Raw genomic sequence first — 13711 nt, forward strand, 5'->3', positions numbered from 1 at the left:
ACCACAGTCTAGAAAGAGCGAGTGCAGCTTCTGCTCTTCATGCCAGGGCAATACTCAAGGTGTTTCAGGCAAACGGCGGCCCCCCCGTCTAGGAGACTGTTACCACACACCTAAAAAAAAACAAAAGAGCTTTACTTCCTCTTACACTCATCTCTGTGTCACTCGCCCTGTCTCAGAACAGTGCAGAGCCACAACCGATTATTATAATGGCCTCGCGAAGGAGCGAGAGTGCCAACACCACAAAGACATATGCATCATGTCCCCCACATCACTATGGGTGACAATTGCTATATTTGTTTAAATGATGTTTTTGTGAGTAAAAATTGTACTAAGGAAGCATATATACAAATTCTTGCACCCAACGTTGTGTCACTCGCCCTGTCTCAAACAGCGCAGAGCCACAGTCCATGATTATAATGGCCTCACGATGGCGCAAGAGTGTCACACCATGGCCCGCCCTCCCGCCAGTGCTTCCAGCCTCGCGGGGGCGGGGCCCTGATTAAAAGAAGCCATCAGTGGCTGTAGACGTAACGCGTCCGCCGTGTCATCTCATGGACGGTAAGAGGGCTATCCCGGGCGTTTCACCGTGGATACTGGGAATAATTCACGACGGATATTCTCTCCAATTCAAACGCAGACCTCCCCGCTTCAATGGCGTGGTCCCGTCACTGACTTTGCCCCAAAACCGTCCTGTTCTGCGACAGGAAGTTCTCAGTCTGCTCGAGAGAGAGCGATAGAGCGAATGAGCGAAATTTCCCCTCAGATCGAGCGGAATGCGCATGTTGAATTATCTGGACGATTGGCTGATTTTAGCCCACTCAAGAGATGTGCTATCAGTCACGTGGAAACAATGCTTCGCCGTTTGGATACGCTGGGACTGCGTGTGAATATGCAGAAGAGCGTGTTTTTACGAGTCGGACTGTAACATATCTGGGAATATGTTTGGACTCGATGGCGATACAAGCCCATCTCTCTCTAGAGCATTTAATCGACTCTGCGCTGTTTCTGACTGGGCAGGTCGTTTGCACTGAGGGAATTTCAGAGGCTTCTGGGACTGATGGCGGCGGCTTCTTCAGTGTGCCATCTGGGTCTGCTACATTGCGGCCGCTACAGTTTTGGCTATAACTCGAGTTCCGCCGAGGGCGTGGTCTTCGGTCCACAAGCACTTACGGTCATTCACAGTTGCGTCAGCACTCTGAGACCGTGGAACAGCCCGGATATGTTCAGCCCAGGAGTTCTTTTCTCTGCGAATCTAGGCTGGGGAGCAGTGCGTCTGGGCCTGTGGTCGGAGTCACAGAGAAGGTGACACATAAACCGTTTGGAATAATGGAAGCGGTGTCCTAATATCCCTGCAAGCCTTTCGGTCGAGATTGGAGCGGAAACATGTACTGATTCAAACCGACAACACGTCTGTGGTCTCGTACATAAATCGCCAGGACGGCGTGCGCTCCAGAGCTCTATTCAAACAGGCAGCGAGTTTCCTGTTGTGGGCGGACCGACACTTAATCTCCATAGGAGCGTCGCACATCCCCGGTACTTTGGACCGTGGAGTGAGCATGCTTTTGAGGAACGGGATTCCTCAAGGAGATGTTGGCTTCACCCAAGATCAGATCTAATGATTTGGGAGGGAGGAAGTGGATTTGTTGCCACGAGCGAGAACACGTTTGCTATCTCACTCCCCCTGCTGGGAGATGCTCTGACATCGCGCTGGCCGGAAGCCAGGCTTACACATTCCCTCCTGTGAAGATTCTGCCTGTGTTGTGCAAAATCAGGGAGGAGAAAGCATCAGTTATACTCGTGGCCCCGAACTGGCCGAATCAGCCCTGGTTCGCGGACCTGAGAGAGTTACTGATGGCTCCCCCATGGCGAATCCCCCTCAAGCAGGACCTGCTGTCTCAGGCGAATGGCACAATATAGCACCCCAGCCCCGAGCTGTGGAACCTTCATGTGTGGCCGCTGCGGGGACCCTAATGAGCGGGACTCTCTGCACTGACGAGTGCATAACACACTTACTGAGACGCGAGCATCATCAAACATTCGCTGCTACGCGCAGAAGTGGTGAGTTTTCACAAAATGGTGCGAGAACATTTTTATTGACCCGGGGACCTGTTCCGTGTCGGATGTTTGCGCTTTCTACAGCACAGTTGGATAGCGGGAGTTTGATACCATCCACGCTGAAGGTGTATGTGACCGCTATTGCCGCTTTCGTTCCCCGGTTACGGGTAAACGATCGGTAAGCACGCTCTGGTATTCAGTTTTCTCAGGGGAGCAAGTCGATTGTGTACTTCATGGCCGCCCTCCGTGCCGCCGTGGGATTTCGCTCTAGTTTTGAGGGCTCTATCTCTTATTACCGTTCGAGCCATTAGCTTCGATTGTGGTTAAGGAGCTTCCCTGAAGACTGCCTTGCCTCTTGCTCTCGCCTCAGCGAAGTGCCTTGGAGAATTCGTGAGTGTTTGGTGAACGATATTGCATTGGTTTCGGGCCTGGCGACTGTAATGTCATTCTCCGGCCGAGACCGGGTTTCGTTTCTAAGTCACTCTATACACCGTTTTGTTTCCCTGCCCGCCTTATCTGTTGAGCCGTCAGCCTCGCGTGACGCTGATGCTCAGAGCGCCAGGACCCTGGTTTTACGGATGTATATGAATTGCTCGGCCGCCTTTCGTCAGTCGGACCAGCTGTTCGTGTGCTTGGTGGATGTAATAAGGGACGTGCTGTTTCTAAACAGAGACTTTCTCACTGGATCGTGGACGCTATCAAATGCCAGGGGAAGGATTACCCCCTCAACATCAGAGCTCATTCTGCGAGGACATTATATATGCTTCCTGATGGGCCTGGTCTAGAGGTATGTCTGTCCAGTATTTATGTTTTGCTGCTGGCTGGTCTTCCCAGAACACAATCGCCAGGTTTTACAAGCTGGATGTACCCTCTGTAGCGTCACATGTTTTTCGGTGAGTTAAATTTTTATTCATTAAAGCTGTTATAACCAGCTATACAGTGGTTACCATGGCTGCTAACTCTGTGTTATGGTTTAAATGGTTTATGCAGCAGTCACCGCAAACGCCGTCGACTCTGTTTAACTCTCATGCTTGAGTGCTTATTGCTTTGTGTCTGCCCTGGTTAGTGCAGATTTCGATATGTTGCTTGAAGTTATGCATATTTTGTTAGGGTCGGAGCAGATGTCTCATTGGCCTAGTTCCGCCTATCAGATGCAAGCACTCTTAGCGACACGGCCATTGGCTAGAACTGTACTGCTTGTGTGAGGGTGATTGACTCCGTTCAGGGCTTATCTTCACTGCTCTCACGGCGGGATTTTATACAGTTCCCATATACGTCTTAGCTGACGTAATGTCTCGTTCCCGCCTCTCAGGGAACCGAGGTTACGATAGTAACCGGAGACGTTCTCAAACCTTTACTAGCACCAACATTAAACAGGACTGAAAGTTTTCTTCTGAAATCATACTCCAGCAATAGTGAATGCAAGTAAAAAAAAAAAAAAAAAAACCAAATTAACTTGCTCTCTGTCAATGTCCCAGAAGCATCGGCACTAAACTTCACATGTCATGAAGCAGCACACCATCCACAATTCTTCATGAACAGAAAATTATCCAAAGAGGCAGGAAAGTCAAAAAAAAAAAAAAATTTCCTTAAAGAACAGTTGTTATACAGTATTGTTCAAAATAATAGCAGTACAATGTGACTAACCAGAATAATCAAGGTTTTTCGTATATTTTTTTATTGCTACGTGGCAAACAAGTTACCAGTAGGTTCAGTAGATTCTCAGAAAACAAATGAGACCCAGCATTCATGATATGCACGCTCTTAAGGCTGTGCAATTGGGCAATTAGTTGAATTAGTTGAAAGGGGTGTGTTCAAAAAAATAGCAGTGTGGCATTCAATCACTGAGGTCATCAATTTTGTGAAGAAACCGGTGTGAATCAGGTGGCCCTTATTTAAGGATGAAGCCAACACTTGTTGAACATGCATTTGAAAGCTGAGGAAAATGGGTCGTTCAAGACATTGTTCAGAAGAACAGCGTACTTTGATTAAAAAGTTGATTAGAGAGGGGAAAACCTATAAAGAGTTGGAAAAAATGATAGGCTGTTCAGCTAAAATGATCTCCAATGCCTTAAAATGGAAAGCAAAACCAGAGAGACGTGGAAGAAAACGGAAGACAACCATCAAAATGGATAGAAGAATAACCAGAATGGCAAAGGCTCAGCCAATGATCACCTCCAGGATGATCAAAGACAGTCTGGAGTTACCTGTAAGTACTGTGACAGTTAGAAGACGTCTGTGTGAAGCTAATCTATTTTCAAGAATCCCCCGCAAAGTCCCTCTGTTAAAAAAAAAGGCATGTGCAGAAGAGGTTACAATTTGCCAAAGAACACATCAACTGGCCTAAAGAGAAATGGAGGAACATTTTGTGGACTGATGAGAGTAAAATTGTTCTTTTTGGGTCCAAGGGCCACAGGCAGTTTGTGAGACGACCCCCAAACTCTGAATTCAAGCCACAGTACACAGTGAAGACAGTGAAGCATGGAGGTGCAAGCATCATGATCTGGGCATGTTTCTCCTACTATGGTGTTGGGCCTATTTATCGCATACCAGGGATCATGGATCAGTTTGCATATGTTAAAATACTTGAAGAGGTCATGTTGCCCTATGCTGAAGAGGACATGCCCTTGAAATGGTTGTTTCAACAAGACAATGACCCAAAACACACTAGTAAACGGGCAAAGTCTTGGTTCCAAAATTAATGTTATGGAGTGGCCAGCCCAATCTCCAGACCTTAATCCAATTGAGAACTTGTGGGGTGATATCAAAAATGCTGTTTCTGAAGCAAAACCAAGAAATGTGAATGAATTGTGGAATTTTGTTAAAGAATCATGGAGTGGAATAACAGCTGAGAGGTGCCACAAAGTTGGTTGACTCCATGCCACACAGATGTCAAGCAGTTTTAAAAAACTGTGGTCATACAACTAAATATTAGTTTAGTGATTCACAGGATTGCTAAATCCCAGAAAAAAAAAATGTTTGTACAAAATAGTTTTGAGTTTGTACAGTCAAAGGTAGACACTGCTATTTTTTTGAACACACCCCTTTCAACTAATTGCCCAATTGCACAGCCTTAAGAGCGTGCATATCATGAATGCTGGGTCTTGTTTGTTTTCTGACAATCTACTGAACCTACTGGTAACTTGTTTGCCACATAGCAATAAAAAATATACTAAAAACCTTGATTATTCTGGTTAGTCACATTGTACTGCTATTATTTTGAACAATACTGTAAATGGTAAAGTTGAGTGAAAGCAATAGACACAGTTGCAGTCCAAAGTTTATATACACCTTGCAGTATCAGCAAAATGTTAATAATTTAAGCAGTAAGAGGGTAGAGAGGTAAAATAATAATAAATAAAAAAATACAATTACTACTGTAATGAAGCAATATATTTTCAAGGTGTGTGTAAACTTTTGGCAACATCTGCATCACCTAAGAGCTGAATTAACCTCAATCACTGACGTAGAGACCACATGACAACAGTGTCGTGGACATTGCGGAAGTAGCTTCGCGATAAACTTCAACTAGAAAGAGATGCCGATCTCGCTTTTGTTTTACTCGACAGTTGACTTGATTCATATCTTTAAAGAAAACGTATGCTATTATAACGATCAACAAAACTAGTATTATGGGGGGCCAAACGCGGGGCATGGCGTCTCTAGACCGGTGCGAGGATGGATCTGATCGCGTCTTTGCATTGACTTTGTATGTAATCTATTTACGCAAATCGTTGAACTCGCGTTAAATCCATGATTTATCTTTCCGTCTGATTGATGGTCATCAGCGGTTGAGTAGAAGACAACAAATCCCATCATTCCATGCTCTTTCTTAGCATCGTCAAACCACACAATTGTTATTGTTTTGGTAGTGCGCCCTCTCGCGGCAGGTCCTACAACCTGTACCTTTAAGCGCTTTTAGCTTGTCATGCGTAATCAGGATGAGCTGACTTCTAACTTCTAACATCACCTCTTCAGTACTGGTCTGTGTCTCCACATTGTATCTTCAGTAACAAAACTGTACTGATCTTGCAAAAATGAATTACACCATAGCAGTAGAAACATATTACATTTCAAACACAAGCAGTAACGGAACATCTTGCTTTTCAAATGCAAAAAGAAAAAGAAAGAAAAGCATTATTTCTAGAGGTGGCTGATAAATCGAATATTACTGGTGGTTATGTTTAGTTCTTACAGTATACTGTGCAGACTCAAACTTAACTTGATGACGTAAATGTCACGTGAGCAACCTGTAAGTCTTCTAACCGCTATGCCAAAAGAAATCTGAATCACCCACCGAATCTTGCATACATTGTTAAATAATTTTGTCCCGTTGCTTTTATGGAGACTCTATAGGCTTCTCCATTGACTTCATGCCTCCACATCCCCCTGATTGCCTCATACAGTAAAAGATTGCCTGCGAGCTTCTCCTCCTATCCATACGGTAATTTCTCTACTGTGCAACAGAGTTTATGATGCAGATTATGACGCAATCGTTAGCCTATTTTTCACAAAAACTGCTTCTATGGGGCCACAACGTAAATATATAAGGTAATGGGGCCTTTTATACATTTTCGTGTTTCTTAAGAAATAATGAATGGACAAATGGAGTCTTTAAATGCCTCAGATGTAAAGTTATTCGCTGTCAAAGTGACGCCAAAATGAGTGGGAGTCAATGGAATGCTAACAGCAGGTGGGGGTCCGCTAGCCAATGGCAGGGTGCTTCAAAAAAAAATTTAAAACCTGCGACACTGTCGCACATAGTAAATTATTCAACAATGTCTGCAAGATTCGGTGGTTTATTCAGATTTCTCTTGGCACAGCGATTACAAGACTTACAATTCTTTGACAGGTTGCTCAGAGATTTTACGGTTCATTATAGCCGGTTCATTATATTAGAAAGCAGATGTAGGCTATTTGAATCCAAATTTATTTGGTTTAGATTCATTAATCTTTTTTTTGCAATTAATGCACTTAAATGTGTGTTTAAGTGACTAAGAACAGCATAATGATATTGAAAGTATTCTGTACACAGATGTAAATCGTGGTACTATTACATACAAATACATCACTTTCAGAAAATATTATATAGAAAATGTAATTTATAGAATTTATAGAGCAGGAGTTGATGAAAATTTCAACAATTCAAAGTTTTATTGGAGTATACTGTATAAGAAAGTGTATTGAAGTTTATTTTTATTAATTGCATTAATGCACATAGTAGGTTATATATATATATATATATATATATATATTATAGTCTAAATAGTAATACACTTAAAGTACATTAACAACTGTAATTTGAGATTATTGATTTGTAGAAGTTGAAAGTAAAATCAATTATTTTACATGTGCTTTAGTATATTGATAAATATAAAAATTGTATTTATGATGTTATTGTATCTATCCATTTTTATAAAGTGCACTTATGTTAAGACCTATTGTGATTAAAGTGTAATCTCTTTAAGTATACTTAAGTGGCCTTTAAACTATGATATTATCTGCAAATGTACTTATAAAATATATACTTTTAATATTGGAAGTAAACAACAAGTACACTGTAGTATGGTTCAACGATCAAAGAGGAAGGAGACCGGGGTCGGCGTTCTGAGGCTCGTGGGTATTTATTGAAATAACATAAAAGATATAGAAAATAAAGTCGCGCCACATGCGCACACGTTTAAATGTCTTTCCACTCTACGTTACGGCTGTCTGCTTCGAGGCTTCTCCAGCTCGTCTCCGCTCTGATTCCCCATGAGTCCTCAGCTCTCTCGCCCTTCTCCGGTTGTCGTGCGGCTTAAATAAAGGTTCCCCACGCCAATCACTGCAATGAGACCCAGCTGTTAATCGTCTCTCACCTGAACCACTTACCACCGCTCATCTCTTTATTCAATCTCCCGTTGCAGACTTCGCTAAACCACGCCTCCGCCGCCACATACACTTTTAATACAATTAAGCATGTTTTTTCACAAGGGTTGCATCACAGTATAGAATTGTATCAAAAATATTTTCTGCCTCACTGAAGAGACAGAAGCAACAGTTTGTCTCTAAGTGGAACCCACCAGGGCGGCACAGGCGGAACTGGATCCCACCGGGGTGGCGCAGGCAGAACTGGAGCCCACCACAGCCGAGCAGACGGGAACAAAGCCCACCAGGGCGGAGCAGAGGACCACCAAAGCCGAGAAGACGAAGAAGAAGCCCACCGGAGCAGAGCAGAGGATCACCACAGCAGAGTCCATGGCCCAGGAGAGCAAGTCTGGTCAGGTAGGACTGAAATAAAGAACATGAACAGGTCAATGGTGGCCTCCGTGGCCATGATGAGATGGTAGTTGGCCTCCATGGCCATAACAGGACAGGCAATAAGTTCATAAGTGGCCCCCATAGCCATGACGAGAGGGTAGATGGCCTACGAAGGTTCTGCAGCAGTTGCCGCCACCTCTGGAGGTTCCACCGCCATAACAGTCTCCTTGACAGCAATAAAACGGACTGAGAGAGCAAGGCTGGGTGCAACAGACAGGATGTGACGAGACTCTGGAAGTTCAGCTGATACATGACCAGGCTCTGGATAATCTGTTGTAATATAACGAAGCACTGATTTGACTCGACTCTGGAGAGTCCACGGGGACCTGACTCGACTCTGGAGAGTCCACAGGTCGCCATCTTGTCTGGAGACACAGGTGTAGAGTCAACCATCACCCCAGCCCTACTGCCATGGTCCAAAACACTTGAGCCAGACCACCCACCTTATTCCCCCTTTGACGGAGGGTGGTTAAATTTAAGAGTCTCCCCCTCCGCTCCTCCATGGTGGCTGGGGAACGGATTCGAAAACCCACACTGCTGGATCTGGGCATGATGGAGTCCTTCTGTCACAAAGTGCACACAAGCAAGAAGATCCACAAGCAGTGTTTTATTAGGGTAATCCAGAATCATAAATCAGCCAGGCAAAGGTCAAAATCCAGAAAAGCAGTCCTAAACAAGAAACACGACAAAAACCAGGGAACATGAAAATACCAGGTGACATTAACCAAGGACTCCATGACAATGACAGAAACAAACAGGGTATATGAAGACAGGTGCAAACAATGTGAGTGGGAACAGCTGTGTGCAATGATTAGTCCAGATAAAGGCTTGTGAGAAATGCAGTGCTGAAGTGGAGTGAGGATATGGGAAAGTGATACCTCTAGTGTACACCCAGGGATACACAGATAAAACACTGTGACACAGTTTTCCCAGCATTCACCTTGTTCGTTCCATGTTTGTCCCTCACCAGGGTCCCATTGACACTCGTAAGGTTTTGTCAGAGATTGGTGTGATAATTGACAGTATGTCCATGCTGCCCGTGTTCCTGCACCGACCCCTGTCTGAGATCCACTCGCTTGTGGAGAAACTCAAGAACCCCGATGCTCTGGCTACCAAAAGCGTCCCACAGCCCACCTGCTAAACCCAACTACACCACCTGGTTAGGAGGTGAGCAAAGAAAGGCACGGCCAAAGCTTTGAGACTCCTGTCCTCTGCATCAGACAAGAACAGTTTTATAAAGCAGTAGTGACAATGAAGATTTTCTGAAAATGTGCTTACCCTCGGCCCATCCAAGATTAGGATGAGTTTGTTTCTTCATCAGGTTTGTAGAAATGTAGCATTGCATCAATGTCTCGGCGATGGATGCCCTGCATGAATAGGTGCTGACAGAATGAGAGTAAAAACATCACAATAATCCACAGACATAAAAACATCACAATAATCCACACCACTCCAGTCCATCAGTTTACATCTGGAGAAGACAAACACTAAAGCGTTAAGATGTTTTTAACTTCAAACTATTGCTTCTGGCTAAAATAGGAGTTCATAATCAAAAAAAGATACCATAGAATGCATTGCAATGCATACAATATTTTTAAATGATAATAATAATAATAACCTTTATTTAACCAGGTAAAATCAGTTGAGAACAAGTTCTCATTTACAACTGCGACCTGGCCAAGATAAGGCAGAAACAGTGTGACAACACAGAGTTACACATAGAAATAAAGTATCCAATCAATAAACCAATCCCTGTACAACATACAAACCTAATACAAATAACAATATAATGATGTAGCCTACACATATAACACTAAGTAAACCTTAAGAGCTTAAAGCGGAAAATAAAATATAAAAATTCTATAGTGCACCATAACAGGGCTGCTAACAAGAGCAGGAATCAGTAAATAATTGTGAAATCTGATGCTTAAAGTTACCAAGGGAGATCGGTACTTCTATTTTTAAAGATTTTTGCAATTCATTCCAGTCGTTGGCAGCAGAGAACTGGAAAGAAAGGCGGCCAAAAGAAGACTTGACTTTAGGAATGACCAAAGAACTATACCTACTAGCACGCGTATTACGAATTGAAGTTGCTACTGTAACCAGTGAGTTGAGATATGGAGGGGATAAACCTAATAAAGACTTATAGATAACCAGGAGCCAGTGAATTCAGCGACGAGTATGTAATGAGGGCCAGCCAATAAGGGAATAAAGATTGCAATGATGAGTAGTGTATGGTGCTTTGGTGACAAAACGGATAGCACTGTGATAAATTACATCCAGTTTACTTAGTAGAGTTTTAGAGGCTATTTTGTATACAACATCACCAAAATCAAGGATCGGTAAGATGGTAAGCTTTACAAGGGCATATTTGGCGGCATAAGTAAAAGAGGCTTTTTTACGATATAAGAAACCGATTCTAGATGTAATTTTCGATTGTAAATAATTAATATGAATCTGAAAATTAAGTTTACTGTCTAACCAGACACCTAAATATTTATAGGAGTCCACTTTTTCTAATTCGGTCCCATCAAGAGTAGTAAGGATAATAGGATGAACAGCTGTGGGCAGTGTACGATTAAAAAGCATGCGTTTAGTCTTATTAGCATTTAAAACCAGTTGAAGGTCAAGAAAGGCATGTTGTATGGCATTAAAACTATATAAACTATATAGTTAATAAATAAACTTATAACTAAAACATACAAATGGATTAACGAATCACCAGCAGCACTAGCAACCTCATTGATATATATAGAAAAAAGGGTTGGCCCCAGAATTGAACCCTGAGGCACCCCCATTGAGACTGCCACAGGACTGGACTACATGTCCTTTGATCTTACACACTGAACTCTGTCTAAAAAATAATCTGAGAACCAAGCAATGCATTCTCTTGAGAAACCAAGGTTGCTGTGGATGGGACAAAACTCTTAGCCAGATCAGAAGCAACATTAAGAGCATGACCAGCAGCAGCAAAGTGTTCATTCAAATTTTGAATTATCAATAATTTGTCAGTGGTAACAGTGTTCCCAAACTTCAATGCTGCGGGCAACTGGGCGGAGATGTTTTTATTCTCCATAGACTTTACAGTGTACCAGAACTTTTTAGAGTTAATACTACAAGATGAAAATTTCTGTTTAAAAAAACAGGCCTTAGCTTTTCTAACTGACTGTGTGTATTTGTTCCTGATTTCCCGAAAAAGTTGCATATCTCGGGGACTTTTTGATGCTAATGCAATGCGCCACAAGATGTTTTTTTGTTGATTTAGAGCAGTCAAGTCTGGGGTAAATCAAGGACTATACCTGTTTTTGGTTCTCAGTTTTTTAAAAGGAGCGTGCCTATTTAATATAGTTAAAAAAGTTTTTTTTTAAAAGAAACCAGGCATCATCTACTGATGGAATTAGTTCGATACCATTCCAAGGTACCCGAGACAGATCGAATAAAAAAGCCTGTTCACAGAAGTGTTTTAAAGAACGTTTGACAGTTATTAGGGGTGATCGTTTGACCACAAACCCATTACGAACACAGGCAATTATGCAGTGATCGCTCAGATCCTGGTTAAAAACAGAGGAGGTATAATTGGAGGGCATATTAGTCAGAATGATATCTATGATAGTACCCGCATTTACGGATTTAGGATTGTATCTAGTGGGTTCATTGATGATTTGTTTAAGATTGAGAGCGTCTATCCTAGATTGAAGAGCAGCCGGTGCATTAAGCATGTCCAAGTTCAAATCACCCAGCAACACAAACTCTGAAGATAGATGCGGGGCAATCAATTCACAAATAGCATCCAGGGCACAGCTGGGGGCTGAGGGAGGTCTGTAACAGGTAGCAACAGTGAGCGACTCATTTCTAGAAAGATGGACTTTTAAGAGTAGAAGCTCAAACTGTTTGGGCACAGATCTGGACAGTAAAACAGAAATCTGCAAATTATCTCTGCCATAGATTACAGCTCCACCTCCCTTGGTAGTTCTATCCTGACGAAAAATTTTATAGTTCGGAATAGAAATTTCAGAATTTTTTATGGGTTTCCTAAGCCAAGATTCAGACACGGCTACAACATCAGGGTTAGTTGAATGTACTAAAGCAGTGAATAAATCTAACTTAGGCATGAGGCTTCTGATGTTGACATGCAGGAAACCAAGATTTTTACGGTTACAAAAATCAACAAAAGAAAGCACCTGGGGAGCCAGTGTGATACTGGGGGCAATAGGACCTGGGTTTGACTCTACATCACCCGAGGAACTCAGAAGAAGTAAAATAACTATCCGACTGAAAACTGTCAAAACTGGTCTTCTAATACTTTGAGTACATAGAATAATAGAAACAGAATTCTGAACATGATCAAATAAATTGAAGGCATAATATGTTGGCAAGGTAATAGTGAGTTGTGGGTTCAATGACGGTAAACCTAAATGTTGGGTAATAAAAAGAGAGATTACATCTCTGGAAACACCAGTTAATCTTGATGAAGTCTCCACATATGTAGGGGGTATAACAAAAGGACAATTAAAGATTTGTTGAGAGGGGCTGTGGACTCTACATTGAATAAAAACAGTGATAGCTAGCCTAAACAATAGCATACCAGACATGTTGAAACAGACAAACAAAGTAAGGCCTTGCAGGGCCTAGCAAATAAACAAACAGACCTGCAAGCGTCAATAGTGAAGCTGAGAAATTAGCGTCCAATAAGCAGCAAAAAAAAGCAACAGTTTGATGGGCAATTCAGTAGAAGATTGCGAGGCAGGGCGTCTAGCAGCCAAAGGCTGACAGGTATCAGCCTGTCAGCTGATGCCTGATATCTACATAAAAGGTATGTGGCTTGGGTAAGGGCAAAAATTCTCCAGAAACGGTTTTACATGTCCATTTACAAACCTAGGATTTGTTACTAGAATTATTTGGAAGGGTCATGAATAATAATGCTCTGCTCTGATTGGCTGATTCATGGCACAAATCTTTTCTGTCCAGCGTGAACGATGGAGAGATTAGGCATCCAACCTGATATGTCTGAGCCTGTATCAGACAAAGATACAGATTTTAAGAGATTCTGAAAGAATGTTTAGCGTCCGAATGAACGATGCTTGAGAGAGTTGTCGGTGAAGATGTGGACGCAGCCTCTGTGTTGCTGTTATAAGCATTTTTGCACTTATCTTTCCCACTTTTTTGACACTTTAGAAAGTTAATAAAGTAGGACGTTGCAGTTTAGGGTCAGTGATATCTTTATCTATCTTAATTGCTAAATATTTGAAAAAAAATTCAGTTTATTTTTTAAACTAGAACATGGGCTGGTAAACGTTATGCAAAGGTTGGGGGTTTAAAAATTAATGATCCCTACTGTAACGTCACAGTCGGTGTT

Source organism: Carassius auratus, chromosome 34 (assembly GCF_003368295.1).
Source record: "Carassius auratus strain Wakin chromosome 34, ASM336829v1, whole genome shotgun sequence".
Lineage (NCBI taxonomy): Eukaryota > Metazoa > Chordata > Actinopteri > Cypriniformes > Cyprinidae > Carassius > Carassius auratus.